The following is a 15,345-nucleotide window of genomic DNA, read 5'->3' as shown; positions in this document are numbered from 1 at the left end:
AATTGTGTATAAAGAATATCACAATGGGAAGGTATAATTAGACTGCCTTTGTCATTAAAAAAACTAATAATCAAGAAGTATATATATATATGTTCATTCAACATCACAGATTATATATGAACTCTAGCCCTAGTCCTCACTGTAAGAGAGGCAATCTGTATTTGTCAGAACACAGCCCAAATATACTTTGTTCATCTTAAAACAGCCCCTCAAAGACATGGGCACATCTGTGTTTACCAAGACTACATGATCTCTGTATACTCATTTGGTGATTCACATCTTAATGAGACTTGAACTCCTGGAACAGTGGACAGAGTCAGTGAGGCTTCTTAAACCATCAGCAGAACTCACTACCTAGAAAGCTCTACATTGTGGAGTGCCTGAACAGAACTCTGCTGCTCCACTTCCCTGGTCTCCTACATCTTAACCACATGTTCACTAGAGAATGTGAAATGGTACTGTTTCTTTAAAGCATCAAACCTATTCAGAAGACTTATCAGGTAAAACATGCCTAAGTACACACTAGTTAAGCACGTCCAGTGACTGCTTAGAAAAATATTACTAGGTGCTAATTGAACCCAAAAGGCATCTTGGAAATGCACCTAAATTTTTTTTTTTAATATTTTGAAAACAAAACTGCCCAAAGGCAGAACCTGGAAAATGTGAGCATGGGAATCTGTGTGGGTAAGCCAGAGATCAGAACCCCTAATTTATAAAATGTGCAAAAGAGAAATATGCAAAATTAATGCACAGAATGAAGTTGAACTGTATTCTGTTTTAGAAAAACCAATTCATTTCCTCTCCAAGACATGCATGTTAATGGATGCTGGTTTTCAGGCAGCTACCTTAAGTCCCAGTTTGCTGCTTAAGTGTACTTCAGAGATAAGAAATGCAACTGAGCTGTACAAAATGAGACAACTTTCCTCCTGTCTCTTGTGCATGATAAATGCTAAAGCAATTAGGAACCACTGTTGCATGTTACATTGGAATTTGTCAGGAACATCAGTGCTGTGCTATATAAATGGAGGAAACTTATTTAGAATGAAGTCCTGAGAACCTAAGAGGAGACTACTGGTCTAACTTAATATTAAACATTTAGGGCCATAGAACTGAACCAGAAGCAATCCCCTCGATTTTTCAATCTCAGAATATCCATCACAGTGTTGTCTATTTCACTGGCAGTGATCTGAATTAGCATTTCAATAACAAAAGGAGCAAAGAAATACTGAAATGGAAAGCAGATTCTTAAATGTCTACAGAGAAAAAAAAATGTGAAACTTATAGTTCCTTCTGTAAGTCCAGGAAGCTTTTCAAAATTTTTGTACTTTCTGCCTCATTTTCAGGGAATTGAATACATGTAGGCCTATATTCATGCTCATATTTTTTTGATAACATTTATTTATTATTATTTTTTTCAATATATGAAATGTATTGTCAAATTGGTTTCCATACAACACCCAGTGCTCATCCCAAAAGGTGCCCTCCTCAATACCCATCACCCACCCTCCCCTCCCTCCTACCCCCCATCAACCCTCAGTTTGTTCTTCATGCTCGTATTTTTGTTATTGTTTCTTTTCACTTTCTCAGAAGGAGTTTAGGAACAATCTGTCTGACCTTGCTTTATTATTATTATTTTTTCTTCTTTATATTAGGATAATTCTCATTCTAGGAAGACAGGCAGTATTGGTGGTGGTGCTTTAGAATTATAGTTAAGTATATCACATTCATTACACAGTAGATATAACCCATGTAAGATAACAATACTACAAAAAACCTCTTTTGCAAGACTACTATCTCTTTTTGTGGGAGTGTGACAGTGACACTTGGTGAACACTGGAGTTGTCAAGGGTTTTCATCTGGTTCCTTAACACCTTAGAAAACTATAGTTGTCATTCTGGAATTGGATTTAGAACTACAAGGGATCTTAGGCATGGTGTAGACCAAGCTTTATCACCCTTCCAACCATTTCTCCATTCACCCAGTTCTTTCCCATGGAGAAATTATTTTAATCACCTTTCCTAGCTATTAAAGTCCTGATAGGAAGTCTGGTAGGAGGACAGGATAAAATGATTAGAAATAATTCTTCCTAGTCTAGAGTTTATGACCCATGATACTCCATGGAAAGCGAGAGTTTGCCACATAGGACTTGACAAGGGGATCTTCTCTTCTGCCTCCTTGTCCACCTCCACCAAGAAATGCTCACTACACCAATAGTGATCATAATATTTCACTTTGTGGATTCAGAAACTTAAACCCATTTCCTACTTTCCCCAGTTATTATAAAGTAAAACTTTATCTTGCCAGAATTAATGAGAAAAAACATTACCTAAAATTCTAATTGCTAAATCACAACTGATTTAGACCAGCCTCTCCTAATAGAAATAGTCATATTACAAAAGACACACCCGATGACCCTACATTAGAATCCTTATGTACCACATAGTAAAAAAATCCTCTAGGATGATTTTGATGTACTCTTGTAATGAATAATTACCCTATTCTGGCACCAAATTACTGTAAGCAATGAGAGATAAGACCTCCACTTCTGGTCAAGATAGACCAGATTTACTTTCCCACCTGAATAAACACAAAATAAAAACCCTTCGAAATATGAAACAAGGGTTTTCAAGCCACCAAGCATCAACAAAAGGCAGTGATCCCTATAAGGTGAAAACAAACTTGGTAAGCCCTACAGTTGCCTTGTCTTACTACCTTGAGAGCAGTTTCAGGCAATGGTGCATGGTTGGGAAACCCAAACCAGCCCCTTGAATTAATGAGATGGACCTTTAAGCACAAGGAAGTCAAGATGGCTACAATTCATGACATACAGTCCCCTAGAGGAAGGAGCTTCACAGAGAACTCCAGAGATCTGTAGATGGCTGTCCTTGAGTAGTCAACAGTATACTGATCACACCAGACATGTGAGGAAATTATCTGAGGCCATAGAACGAACCACCTGAAAGGATTAGAGGTAACAGTGCTTGGTACTCACACAGGTTCAGAAGTAGGACATGTGTCCTATCATCCAGAATGGAAAAACCTCAAGAATTGGATATGGGATATTGGATAGAATACTCAGAAGGATATTGCCTCAGTATCGGGGAAAGTTAGTCTTAAACTGAGCAGTGCTCCAGACTTACCTAAGAAATCTTACAAACAAATTTGAAAGGAACAGCTTTCAAATAATTTATTTAAGTGTTTTCCAAAAAAAAAAGAAAACCTTAAAGAATAAAATTACAAACTATCCAATAAAGAATAAAATTACAAAATATCCAACATTGAACAAGATAAAATCACAATTTCTGGCACCAAATAAATTAGTAGGCATGCAAAAAACAGCAATAACAACAGAGAAATATGACCCATAATGAAGAGTAAAATCAATGGAAACCTATCCAAAAAATAACACAGATGACAGAATTAGTATACATGACTATTAAACAGTTATTATAACATACATTAAAACATTATATAAAAATATATAAAAAATAACAAATATTAATTAGAACAAGGAAGGATGTATAAGTGACATAAATTGAACAGCTAGACATGAAAACTACAATTTTGGAGATGAAAAAACGTACTAGATGGCATGAATGGCAAATAAGATATTGTAGAAGAAAAGATTGTTCAACTTGAAGTCACAGCAATAAAGTCAATTCAACATAAACCAAATAGAAAAGAGAAGCAACAAAAAATTAACAGGGTAGGAACATCTGGGTGGCTCAGTCAATTGAGTGTCCAACTCTTGATTTTGGCTCAGGTCATGATCTCATGGTTTGTGAGATTGAGCCCCGCATCAGGCTCTGCACTGACAGTGCAAAACCTACTTGGGATTCTCTCTCTCTCTCTCTCTCTCTCTCTCTCTGCCCCTACCCTGCTCTCTCTCTCTCTCTCTCTCTCTCTCTTTCTCTCAAATAAACTTAAAAAAACAACAGGGCAATAGTGAATAGTGAACTGTGGGACAATTTCAAGTGTGCTAGTATATGTGAGTGAAGTCTGTGCAGGAGAGGTGGAATATCAGAAAAAATATTTTAAGTAATAAGGGACAAAAATTTTCCAAATTTGATGAAAACTGTAAATCCACAGGCCCAAGAGGCTTTATAAATACAAAACACAAGAAACATGAAGAAACTACACCAAAACACATAGTGATCACATTATGGGCAGAGGAACAAAGATAAAGATCACAGAAGCTTTCTCATTAGAAATTGTGCAAGTTAGGGGAGCCTGGGTGGCTCGGTTGGTGAAGCATCCGACTTCAGCTTAGGTCATGATCTCATGGTTCGTGGGCTTGAGCCCCACATCAGGCTCTGTGCTGACAGCTCAAAGCCTGGAGCTTGCTTCAGATTCTGTGTCTGCCCCTCTCTCTGCCCCTCCTCCATTCACTATCTGTCTCTCCCTCAAAAATAAATAAACATTAAAATAAAAAAAAAAGAAATTGTGCAATTGAGAAGACATTAGATCAACATCTTTAAAGTTCCAATAGGATTTTTTTTAAAGTCTACTAGAATTCTATATCTAGTGAAAAGAGCTTTCAAAATCAGTAGTGAAATAAATATTTTTGTTCAGATATAGAACAGCTAAAGGAATTTGTCAGCAGCAGCCTGCTCTTTTAAGAAAGGGAGTTTCTTATGCATGGAAACTTAAACAAGATGGAAATATAGATCTACGCAAAAGAATGAGGTGACTGAAAAGGGAAAATACATGGGTAAATTTATGAACTATTTGTCTTATTACTTAAATGTCTTTAAAGAATACTTGAGGACATCAGTGGGAATATAAGGACCTCTGAAAATTCTTTCTCCCCAAGGCATCAGACTGACAAAAATGGTCAGAATCAACTTTTTTAGAACTCTGGAAATTAACCAAAGACTTGCAGCAATGCAGGAATGGTTTCCTCAAGAACAAACAAAAACCAGTTGAATCTTGGTAAGGACAATGACCTTTGTAGTGTTTTGACTTGCCCTATTGCCATCTCCTCATACCCAGCTATGTGGTAGCCTGGAATACTAATAGCCCTCAATCATTGTGAAAACCAACCAGCCATTGGAGTGGGCAGAAAAAGGTAGGAGCTCCTTCAAAAACTCATTCCCAAATGACTGCCACTATTGACCTGTTTGGTGGTTCCCAGGATGAAAATACTCACAAAAACTTGTCTGTGTTAAACCTAACACAGAGGTGTGCCAATGCCAACAAAGTTTTCCCCAGGAGCATTTGGTAAAATCAATCACTATTAGTTGTTTAATATTGAAATGCCTCAGACTGTGGAGAACAGTTGAGATAAATAATAAGCTTACTAAAAATCTTAAGAAGAAAATCCAGAATATATGATGTCCATAGGAGGCTCTGAAAAACTCTGAAATGTTTTCCTAGAGGGAAAAGAACAGGTGTAGTGATGAGGGGATGCCCAGAGTTGTGCACATGCTCATGTAAGATCTGAGAAGACTCAAAAGTTCTCACCATTGCCTAACCTGTAGGATTCTATACAAGCAGGAGGAAAAAGCTAAAAGAGGGTTGTAAGCTGCCTGGCTGAATGTTGAAGATGGACCCCAGTGAGCTCATAGAGCCACTCAGCAATGACTGGGAGATTTACTGGCTCCAGGCATTTAAATAAATCTCTGTAAAGTAATTATCTGAACACTAATCTAAGTGGGCAGAAACTTTAGTGGACACACATGACAAAGAATACAAATTTTTACAGAATTAGTACAGAAATATCATTAAACAAACAAGCAACAACAACAAATCATTTATTGGGGGACATTTTATATACAAAGTCCTCACATTATTATTTTAAATTTACAATTTTCTTTTTTCAAATGTTTATTTTGAGACAGAGAGAGAGAGAGGGCACATATGTGCAAGCAGGAGAGGGGCAGAAGGAGAGAGAGAATCCCAGGCAGGCTCTAGAATCAGTGTGGAGCTCGACATGGGGCTGGATCTAATGACTGTGAGATCATGACTTAAGCCAGAATCAAGAGCCAGATATTTAACTGACTGAGCCCCCCAGGTGCCCTTAAATTTCAAGTAAAATTTATGAGACATTCAAAGAAGCAAGACAATATGGCCCATGTATAGGAAAAGTAGTCAACAGAAACAGAGCCTGAGGAAGTCTTGACTTTGGACTTAACTAGACAATCACTTTAAATCAGCAATTTCAGTTTTCTTAAAAGTAAAGGAAATCATGAGAATACAAACATTATGTCTCACTAAATAATGAATGTTAACCTAAAGATAGAAATTATTTTAAAACAACTGATAGGAGTGCTCACTCTGGCAGCACATGTAATAAGATTGGAAGGGTAAAGAGAAGGTTAGCATGGCCCCTGTGCAAGGCTGACATGCAAATTCGTGAAGCTTCCATATTTTTAGTCAGAATTTAAATAAAAACTAGAAAAATAAGAAGAAAAAAGTAAACACTTTGCAAAAAAAAACTAAGAAATTCTGGAGTTAAAATGTAGAAAGACTGATATTAAAAATTCATTAGTGGGGCTCAACAATATATCTGAAGAATCAGCATATGTGACAATTGGTCAAATGAGATGATCCAGTATGAAGAAGAGAAAGAAAAAAGAAGGAAGAAAACTGAACAGAACCATCTGAGACCTACGAAGAATGGTCAAGTGAACCAACGTACATGATAACAGGAATCCCAGAAGGAAAAGAGGGAGACAAAAGGGCAGAAAGAACATTTGAAGAAATGATAACCAAAAGCTACCAAAATTTGATGTGATACATTAATCTGCACATGCAAAGAATTCAACGAACTCCAAATAGAAATAACTCAATAAGAATCTCACCAACATAAGTTAGAATCAAACTGTCAAAAGTCAAAAACAGAGAGAATCTTCAAAGCAGCAAGGCAGAAGCAACTTGTCATGTACAAGGGATCCTTTATAATATTACTAGCCAATTTCTCATCAGAAACCAAGGAAGCTAGAATTATTGGGATAATATATTCTAAGTGCTAAAAGAAAATAACGCTATCAACAAAGTATCATATTCTGGTAGAACTATCCTTCAAAAATGAAGATATCTTTTTTTAAACTATTTATTTTGAGAGAGAGAAAGAGAGAGAGAGCATGAGCAAGAGAGGGGCAGAGAGAAGGAGAGAGAAAATCCCAAGCAGGCTCTGTGCTATCAGTGCAGAGCCCAATGTGGGGCTTGAACCCATGAACAGTGAGATCATCACCTGAGCTGAAATCAGGAGTTGGACACTTAACTGACTGAGCCACCCAGGTACCCTAACTATCCTTCAAAAGTGAGTGAGAAAGTAAGACATCACCAGATCAACAATCACTGAAAGAATTCATCATTAGCAGACTGTCATATAGGAAATACTAAAAGGAGTACTTTGGTTGCAATGAAAGGACACTAGACAGTAACTCAAATCCACATGAAAAACTAAAGAATACTAGTACAGGTAATTATATGGGTGAATAAAAGAAACAGTATATATATATATATATATATATATATATATATATATATATATAACTCTTTGTAACTTCTTTCATCTAATTTAAAGGGCAGTTGCATAAAGCAATAATTATAAATCTGTGTTGATGGGCATGCAATATGTAAAGATGTAATTTTTATTATAATAAAAACATAAAGAGGGACAGATAATGGAGTTATATAAGAGCAAACTTTCATATACTCTTGAAATTAAGTTGCCCCTATCTTAACTACATCATTATAAATTAAGATGTTAATTGTAATCCACACAGCAAGCAATAATAACTCCAAATAAATAGAATTTTAAAAATGTCAAGCAGGGGCGCCTGGGTGGCGCAGTCGGTTAAGCGTCCGACTTCAGCCAGGTCACGATCTCGCGGTCCGTGAGTTCGAGCCCCGCGTCGGGCTCTGGGCTGATGGCTCGGAGCCTGGAGCCTGTTTCCCATTCTGTGTCTCCCTCTCTCTCTGCCCCTCCCCCGTTCATGCTCTGTCTCTCTCTGTCCCAAGAATAAATAAAAAACGTTGAAAAAAAAATTTAAAAATGTCAAGCAAATGAAAATGCTATTTAACACAAAAGAAGGGAGTTATGAAAAAATATAGGAACAAAAAAGACATAAGATATAAAAAACAAGGAGCAACATAGCAGTCACAAATCCTACGTTACCAGTAATTACATTAAATGTGAAGGCATTAAACAATACAACCAAAAGGAAGAGATTGGCAGAATAGATATAAAAATTATAGTCTATCTATGTACTGTCCACAAGAGATACACTTTAGATTCAAAGACACAAATAGATTGAAAGTCAATGGGTACAAAAAAATACACCATGTAAAGAGTAAGAAAAAGAGAGATGGACTGGCTATAATAATATCAAACAAAATAGACTTGTAAGACAAAAGTTGTTACTAGAGACAAAGACATTTTATAAGAATAAAAGGATCTATATACATAAGGATATATACATATCCCATCAGAGTCCTAAAATATATGAAGCAAAATCTGACAGAATTGATTAATAGACAATCCAACAATAATATTTGGATATTTGAATACCCTAATTTCAATAATTATAGGACAACTAGGCAGAAGATCAACCAGAAAATAGAAGACTTGCACTACACTATAAATCAACTACATCTCATAAACTTCTATAGAATACTCCACCCAGCATAATACACATTGTTCTAAAGAGCACATGGAACATTATCCAGGATAGACCATATGTTAACCTATAAAAAAGTCTTGATAAATTTTAAAGGACTGAAGTCATACAAAGTTTGTTATCTGACCACATCAGAATGAAATTAGCAGCAGGAAATTTGGGAAATTCATAAATGTATGGAATTAAATAACACATCCTTAAATAACCAATGGTAAGTGAAGACATAACAAAGTAAATTGGAAAATACTTTAAAATGAATGAAAACAAAACCAAAACACTTCATAACTTATGGGGTATGGCTAAAGCAGTGTTTAGAGAAATATTTATTGCTATAAATGTCTACATTTAAAAAACCCAAAATATCTCCAATCAATACCTAACCTACTATACTACACAAAGGGCACATGGCTGGCTCAGTTGGTGAAGCATGTGACTCTTAATCTCTGGGTCATGAGTTCAATCCTCACACTGGGTGTAGACATTAATTAAAAAAAAAATACTACACAAAGAACAAACTGAATCAAAAGCAAGCAGAAGGAAGGAAATAATAAAGATTAGAGAGTAAACCAATCAAGTTGAGAATAGAAAAACAATAGAAAAAAATAACAAAATCAAAAGTTGGTTCTTTGACAAAAAATTAACAAAATTGACAAACCTTTAGCTAGACAGACGAAGACAAAAAGAGAGAGAGAAGACTCAAATTATTAAGATTGTTATAAAACAAGGAACATTACTATTGATGTTACAGAAATGAAAATAACTATAAAAGAATACTATCAACAACTGTTTAGATAAATTAGACATACTAGGTGGAATAGACAGATCTCTAGAAGGACACAAACTACCAAAACTGACAAGAAGAAATGGAAAAATTGAATAGATATAACAAATTAAGAGATTAAATAATTATTTAAAAATTTCCCACAAATAAAAGCCTAGGACCAAATAACTGATGAATTCTAGCAAGTGTTCAGAGAAGAACTGAACTGAATGTACAAAATTTTCCCAAAAGTGGAAGAGGAGGCAAAACATCCCAACTTATTCAATGAGGCTAATACTTCATAGATACCAAAACCTTGATACCAAAGCCAGACATCACAAGAAAAGGAAACTACAAACCAATATTCCTTATTAATATAGATGCAAAATCTTTAAAACTCAACAATGAACCACTAGCAAATCCAATTAAGCAACATATAAAAAGCACAGGACCATACCAACCATGAAGCAACAGAAAGAAAAATCAAGGAATCGATCCCATTTACAGTTGCACCAAAAACCATGAAATACCTAGGAATAAATCTAACCAAAGAGGTGAAAAATCTATACACTGAAAACTATAGAAAGCTTATGAAAGAAATTGAAGAAGACACAAAAAAAAAATGGAAAAAAGATTTCATGCTCCTGGATAGGAAGAACAAGTATTGTTAAAATGTTGGTACTACCCAAAGCAATCTACATATTCAATGCAATCCCTATCAAAGTAACGCCAACATTCTTCACAGAGTTAAAACAAATAATCCTAAAATTTGTATGGAACCAGAAAAGACCCCGAATAGCCAAAGCGATCTTGACAAAGAAAACCAAAGCAGGAGGCATCACAATCCCAGACTTCAAGCTATACTACAAAGCTGTAATCATCAAGACAGTATGGTACTGGCACAAGAACAGACACTCAGATCAATGGAACAGAGTAGAGAACCCAGAAATGGACCCACAAAGGTATGGCCAACTAATCTTTGACAAGGCAGGAAAAAGTACCCAGTGGAATAAAGACAGTCTCTTCAGCAAGTGGTGCTGAGAAAACTGGACAGCGACATGCAAAAGAATGAACCTGGACCACTTTCTTACACCATACACAAAAGTAAACTCAAAATGGGTGAAAGACCTACATATAAGACAGGAAGCCATCAAAATCCTCGAGGAGAAAAGAGGCAAAAACCTCTTTGATCTTGGCCGCAGCAACTTCTGACTCAACACGTGTCCAGAGGCAAGGGAAACTAAAGCAAAAATGAAGTACTGGGATCTCATCAAAATAAAAAGCTTCTGCACAGAGAAGGAAACAATCAGCAAAACTAAAAGGCAACCGACAGAATGGGAGAAGATATTGGCAAACGACATATCAGATAAAGGGTTAGTATCCAAAATCTATAAAGCACTTACCAAACTCAACACCCAAAGAACAAATAATCCAGTGAAGAAATGGGCCAAAGACATGAATAGACACTTCTCCAAAGAAGACATCCAGATGGCCAACTGACATATGAAAAAATGTTCAACATCACTCATCATCAGGGAAATACAAATCAAAACCACAATGAGATACTACCTTACACGTGTCAGAATGGCTAACATAAACAACTCAGGCAACAACAGATGTTGGCGAGGATATGGAGAAAGAGGATCTCTTTTGCATTGTTGGTGGGAATGCAAGTTGGTGCAGCCACTCTGGATAAGAGTATGGAGGTTCCTCAAAAAACTAAAAATAGAACTACCCTACGACCCAGCAATTGCACTACTAGGCATTTATCCACGGGATACATGTGTGCTGTTTCAAAGGGACACATGCATCCCCATGTTTATAGTAGCACTATCAACAATAGCCAAAGTATGGAAAGAGCCCAAATGTCCATTGATGGATGAATGGATAAAGAAGATGTGGTATATATATATATATATATATATATATATATATATATATATAATGGAATATTTCTCGGCAATCAAAAAGAATGAAATCTTGTCATTTGCAACTATGTGGATGGAACTGGAAGGTATTATGCTAAGTAAAATTAGTCAGAGAAAGACAAAGATCATATGACTTCACTCATATGAGGACTTTAAGAGACAAAACAGATGAACACAAGGGAAGGGAAATAAAAATAGTATAAAACCAGGGAGGGGGACAAAACAGAAGAGACTCATAAATATGGAGAACTGACGGTTACGGGAGGGGTTGTGGGAGGGGGGATGGGCTAAATGGGTAAGGGGCACTAAGGAATCTACTCCTGAAATCATTGTTGCACGATATGCTAAGTAATTGGGATGTAAATTAAAAAAAAAAAAAAAAAAAAGCACAGGACCAGATAACGTCACTGGTGAATTCTACCAAACAATTAAAGAATGATCGCCAATCCTGCTCAAACTCTTCCAAACAATTGAAGATGAAGGAACATTTCTCAAGTCATTCTATGAGGCCAGTAATATGCTGATACTAAAGTCAAAGACACCATGAGAAAACTACAGATCCATATCTTATATGAATATCAATGCAAAAAATCCTCAGCAAAATACTAGCAAAACAAATTCAAAAGTACATTAAAAGGATTATACACCACAATTAATTGGTGTTTACACCAGAATGTGAGGTTCATTCAACATGTTAAAATCAGTGTAATACATTTAATTAATATAATGAAGAAAAAATAACCACATCATTTTTTTTTAATTAAAAAAATTTTAATGCTTATTTTTTGAGAGAGACAGAGACAGAACACGAGTGGGTTAGGGGCAGAGAGATAGGGAGACACAGAATTGGAAGCAGGCTCCAGGCTCTGAGCTGTCAGCACAGAGCCTGACATGGGGCTCGAACTCACGAGCTGTGAAATCATGACCTGAGCCGAAGTTGGACACTCAACCGACTGAGCCACCCAGGCGCCCCAACCACATGGTTATTTTGATGCATAAAAATCATTTGGCAATATCAAACAACCCTTCATGATAAAAACACTCAACAACTAGGGATAGAAGGAAAACTCCTCAACCTGATGAAGGGCATCTATGAAAAAAAAACATAGCTAACATCATACTTAAGGGTGAACGCCTGGAACTTTCCCCTTGGATTAGAAACAAGAAAAAGATGTCCACTCTCAGCATCTCTATTAAATATTGAGCTGGGATATCTATCCTGATGAATTAGGCAAATAAAAGTGATAAAGGGCATGAAGATTGAAAAGAAGTAAAACTATTTCTATTTGTAGATGACATGACTTTACATATAGAAAATCATAAAAAAAATCCACTAAAAACTATTAAAACTAACAAATGCATTCAGCATAGTTGTAAGATATAAGATCAACAGAAAAAGTTATATTGCTATACATTAGCAATGAACAATTTGAAAAGAGAATTAAAGTAATAATTTTATTTCAGTAGCATTAAAAAGAATAAAAATGCTTAGGAATAAATTAAAAGAAGTACAAGACTTGTACACTGAAAGCCATAATACATCATTGAAAAAAATTAAAGAAGACCTATATAAGTGGAAAGACAGCCAGTGTTTATGGGTTGGAAGGTTTAATATTGTTAAAATACAACATCACCCCGGTAATGCACAGATTCGATGCAACCTATCAAAGTCCCAGCGGACATTTTTCTTGAAGTGACAAGCTGATCCTAAAATTCATATGGAATCACAATAGGGACCCTTTCTCAATCATGAAAAGGAAGAAAAAAGCTGGAAGACTCACTCTTGATGATTTCAAAACTTACTAAAAACTTACAGTAATCAAGATTTTGTGGTACTGTCATAAAAACAGACATATAGATCAATAGAATGGAATTGAGAGTCCAAAAATAGGTCTAGACATCTATAGTCAGTTGATTTTTCAAAGAATGCCAAGACAATGCAATGGGGGAAAAGAATAGTCTTTCCAACAAATGGTTCTGAAAAAACTGGATAGTCACAAACAGAAGAATGAAGTTGGGGCCTTACCTCACACCATGTATAAAAATTAATTTGAGTGAATTAAAGAATTGAATTTAAGAGCTACAACTATAAAGCTCTTAGAAAAAGACAGGGGCAGATCTTCATGACCTTGGTTTAGGCAATGGTTTCTTAGCTATCCCAACAACAGCAAGAACAACAAAAGGAAAAACAGATAAGTGAAATTCCATCAAAATTAAAATCTTTTTGTACTTTAAAACACACCAACAAGAAATTTGTAAGACAACTCTCAGAATGGGAAAATATATTTAGAAATCAATATCTAATAAGAGACTAATATTCAGAATATATAAAAGTACACTTGTAGTTCAACAATAAAACAAAAAATAACACAATTTAAAAATTGGCCAAGTATTTGAATAGACATTTCTCTAAAGAAGATATACAAGTGGCCAGCAAACACACAAAGATATTCAGCATCATTAACCATTAGGGAAATGAAAATCAAGACCACAATGAGATATCACTTCATACACACTGGGATGGTTGTAATTTAAAAATGGAAAAATAAGTTTTAGAAGGGATGTGGAAAAATTAGAACCTCTATGCATTTCTGGTGGGAATGTAAATGGTGCATCTGCTGTTGGAAAACAGTCTGACAAATCCTTCAAGAAATTAACCATAAACTTACTATATGACCAAGCAAATATACTCCCTGGTATATACTCAAAGAATTTAAAACAGGTATTGAAACAAATACTCGTACATGACTGTTCATAACAGCATGATTCACAATCACCAAAGATGGAAGCAACCAAATGTCAATGGACAAATCGATAAACAAAATGTGGTATATCCGTGCAATAAATTATTATTAAACATAAAAAAGACTGAAGCACTCATATGTGGTATAATGTGGATGAATCTTGAAAGCACAATGCTAAATGAAAGAAACCAGACATAAAAGGCCACATATTGTGTGATTCCATTTATATGAGACATCCAGAATAAGTAAATTCACAGAGACAGAAAGTAGATGAGTGACTCCCAGGGGCTTTGGGGAATGGGAAGCGAATGCTTTCTTTTGGGATGATGAAAATCTTGTGGAACCAGATAGAGGCAGTCATCCCACACATTATGAATGTACTAAATGCCACTTGAATTGTTTGCTTTAAAATTGTTAGCTTAATGTTACGTGAATTTCACCGCAACTAAAAAAAAAAAAAAAAGGAATGAAAGATTGATACGTTACATGAATGAGCCTTGAAAACATTATGCCAAGTGAAGAAAAAAACAGGCACAAAAGGCCCATATATTATGTGATTCTATTTATATGAAATGTCCAGAGTAGGTAAATCTTTATTTTGTTCTATTTTCATTGAAGTATAGTTGAAACACAACATTATATTAGTGTCAGGTGTACAACATGGTGATTCAATAACTCTACATTGTGCTGTGCTTACCACAAGTGTGGCTGCCGTCTGTCACCACACAATGCTATAACAATATCATTGACTATATTTCCTGTGTTGTGCCTTTTATTCCCATGACTTAATCATTCCAAAATTGGAAGCCTGCACTTCCCATTCCCTTCCACCAATTTTGCCCATCTCCCACCCACCTCCCCTCTGGAAACCATCAGTTTGTTCAGAGTAGGCAAATCTTTAGAGAGTAGATTAGTGGTTGCCTGGGGATGGAGAGGGAGGGATAAATGGAGCGGCGGGGGTGGTGGCAGTGGGGAGGGGTGAGGGTGGTTGGGGAGAATAGGGAGTCACTACTAACGGGTATGGGGTATGGGTTTTTTTTTTTCTTGGGATGATGAAAATGTTCTGGAATTAGTGATGATTGCACAGCTTTGTGAATATACTAAAAACCATTTAATTGTGTACTTTAAGAGGGTGAATTTCATGGTAGGTAAGTTATATCAAATAAAAAAGAGAATGAACGGTTTAAACAAAAATAATATGGATGTAGTATGGGGTTTATAACATATTAAAACTACAGTGTATGAAAATAGTGGCACAAAGCTCAGGAGGGAAGAAATTGCCAAGA

The 15,345-nt window shown here is 35.7% G+C and overlaps 1 non-coding gene across 1 annotated transcript; it reads left to right on the top strand.

The window, feature by feature from the left end:
- The first annotated feature begins 6,267 nt into the window (after positions 1-6,267).
- Positions 6,268-6,374, top strand: LOC111558803. Its single transcript, XR_002739942.1, has one exon. It is a non-coding gene; the product is annotated as a U6 spliceosomal RNA (small nuclear RNA).
- The last annotated feature ends 8,971 nt before the right edge of the window (positions 6,375-15,345 follow it).

This window comes from Felis catus, chromosome X (genome assembly GCF_018350175.1).
Source record: "Felis catus isolate Fca126 chromosome X, F.catus_Fca126_mat1.0, whole genome shotgun sequence".
In the NCBI taxonomy this organism is placed as follows: Eukaryota; Metazoa; Chordata; class Mammalia; order Carnivora; family Felidae; genus Felis; species Felis catus.
This window is presented reverse-complemented; position numbering and strand designations above follow the sequence as displayed.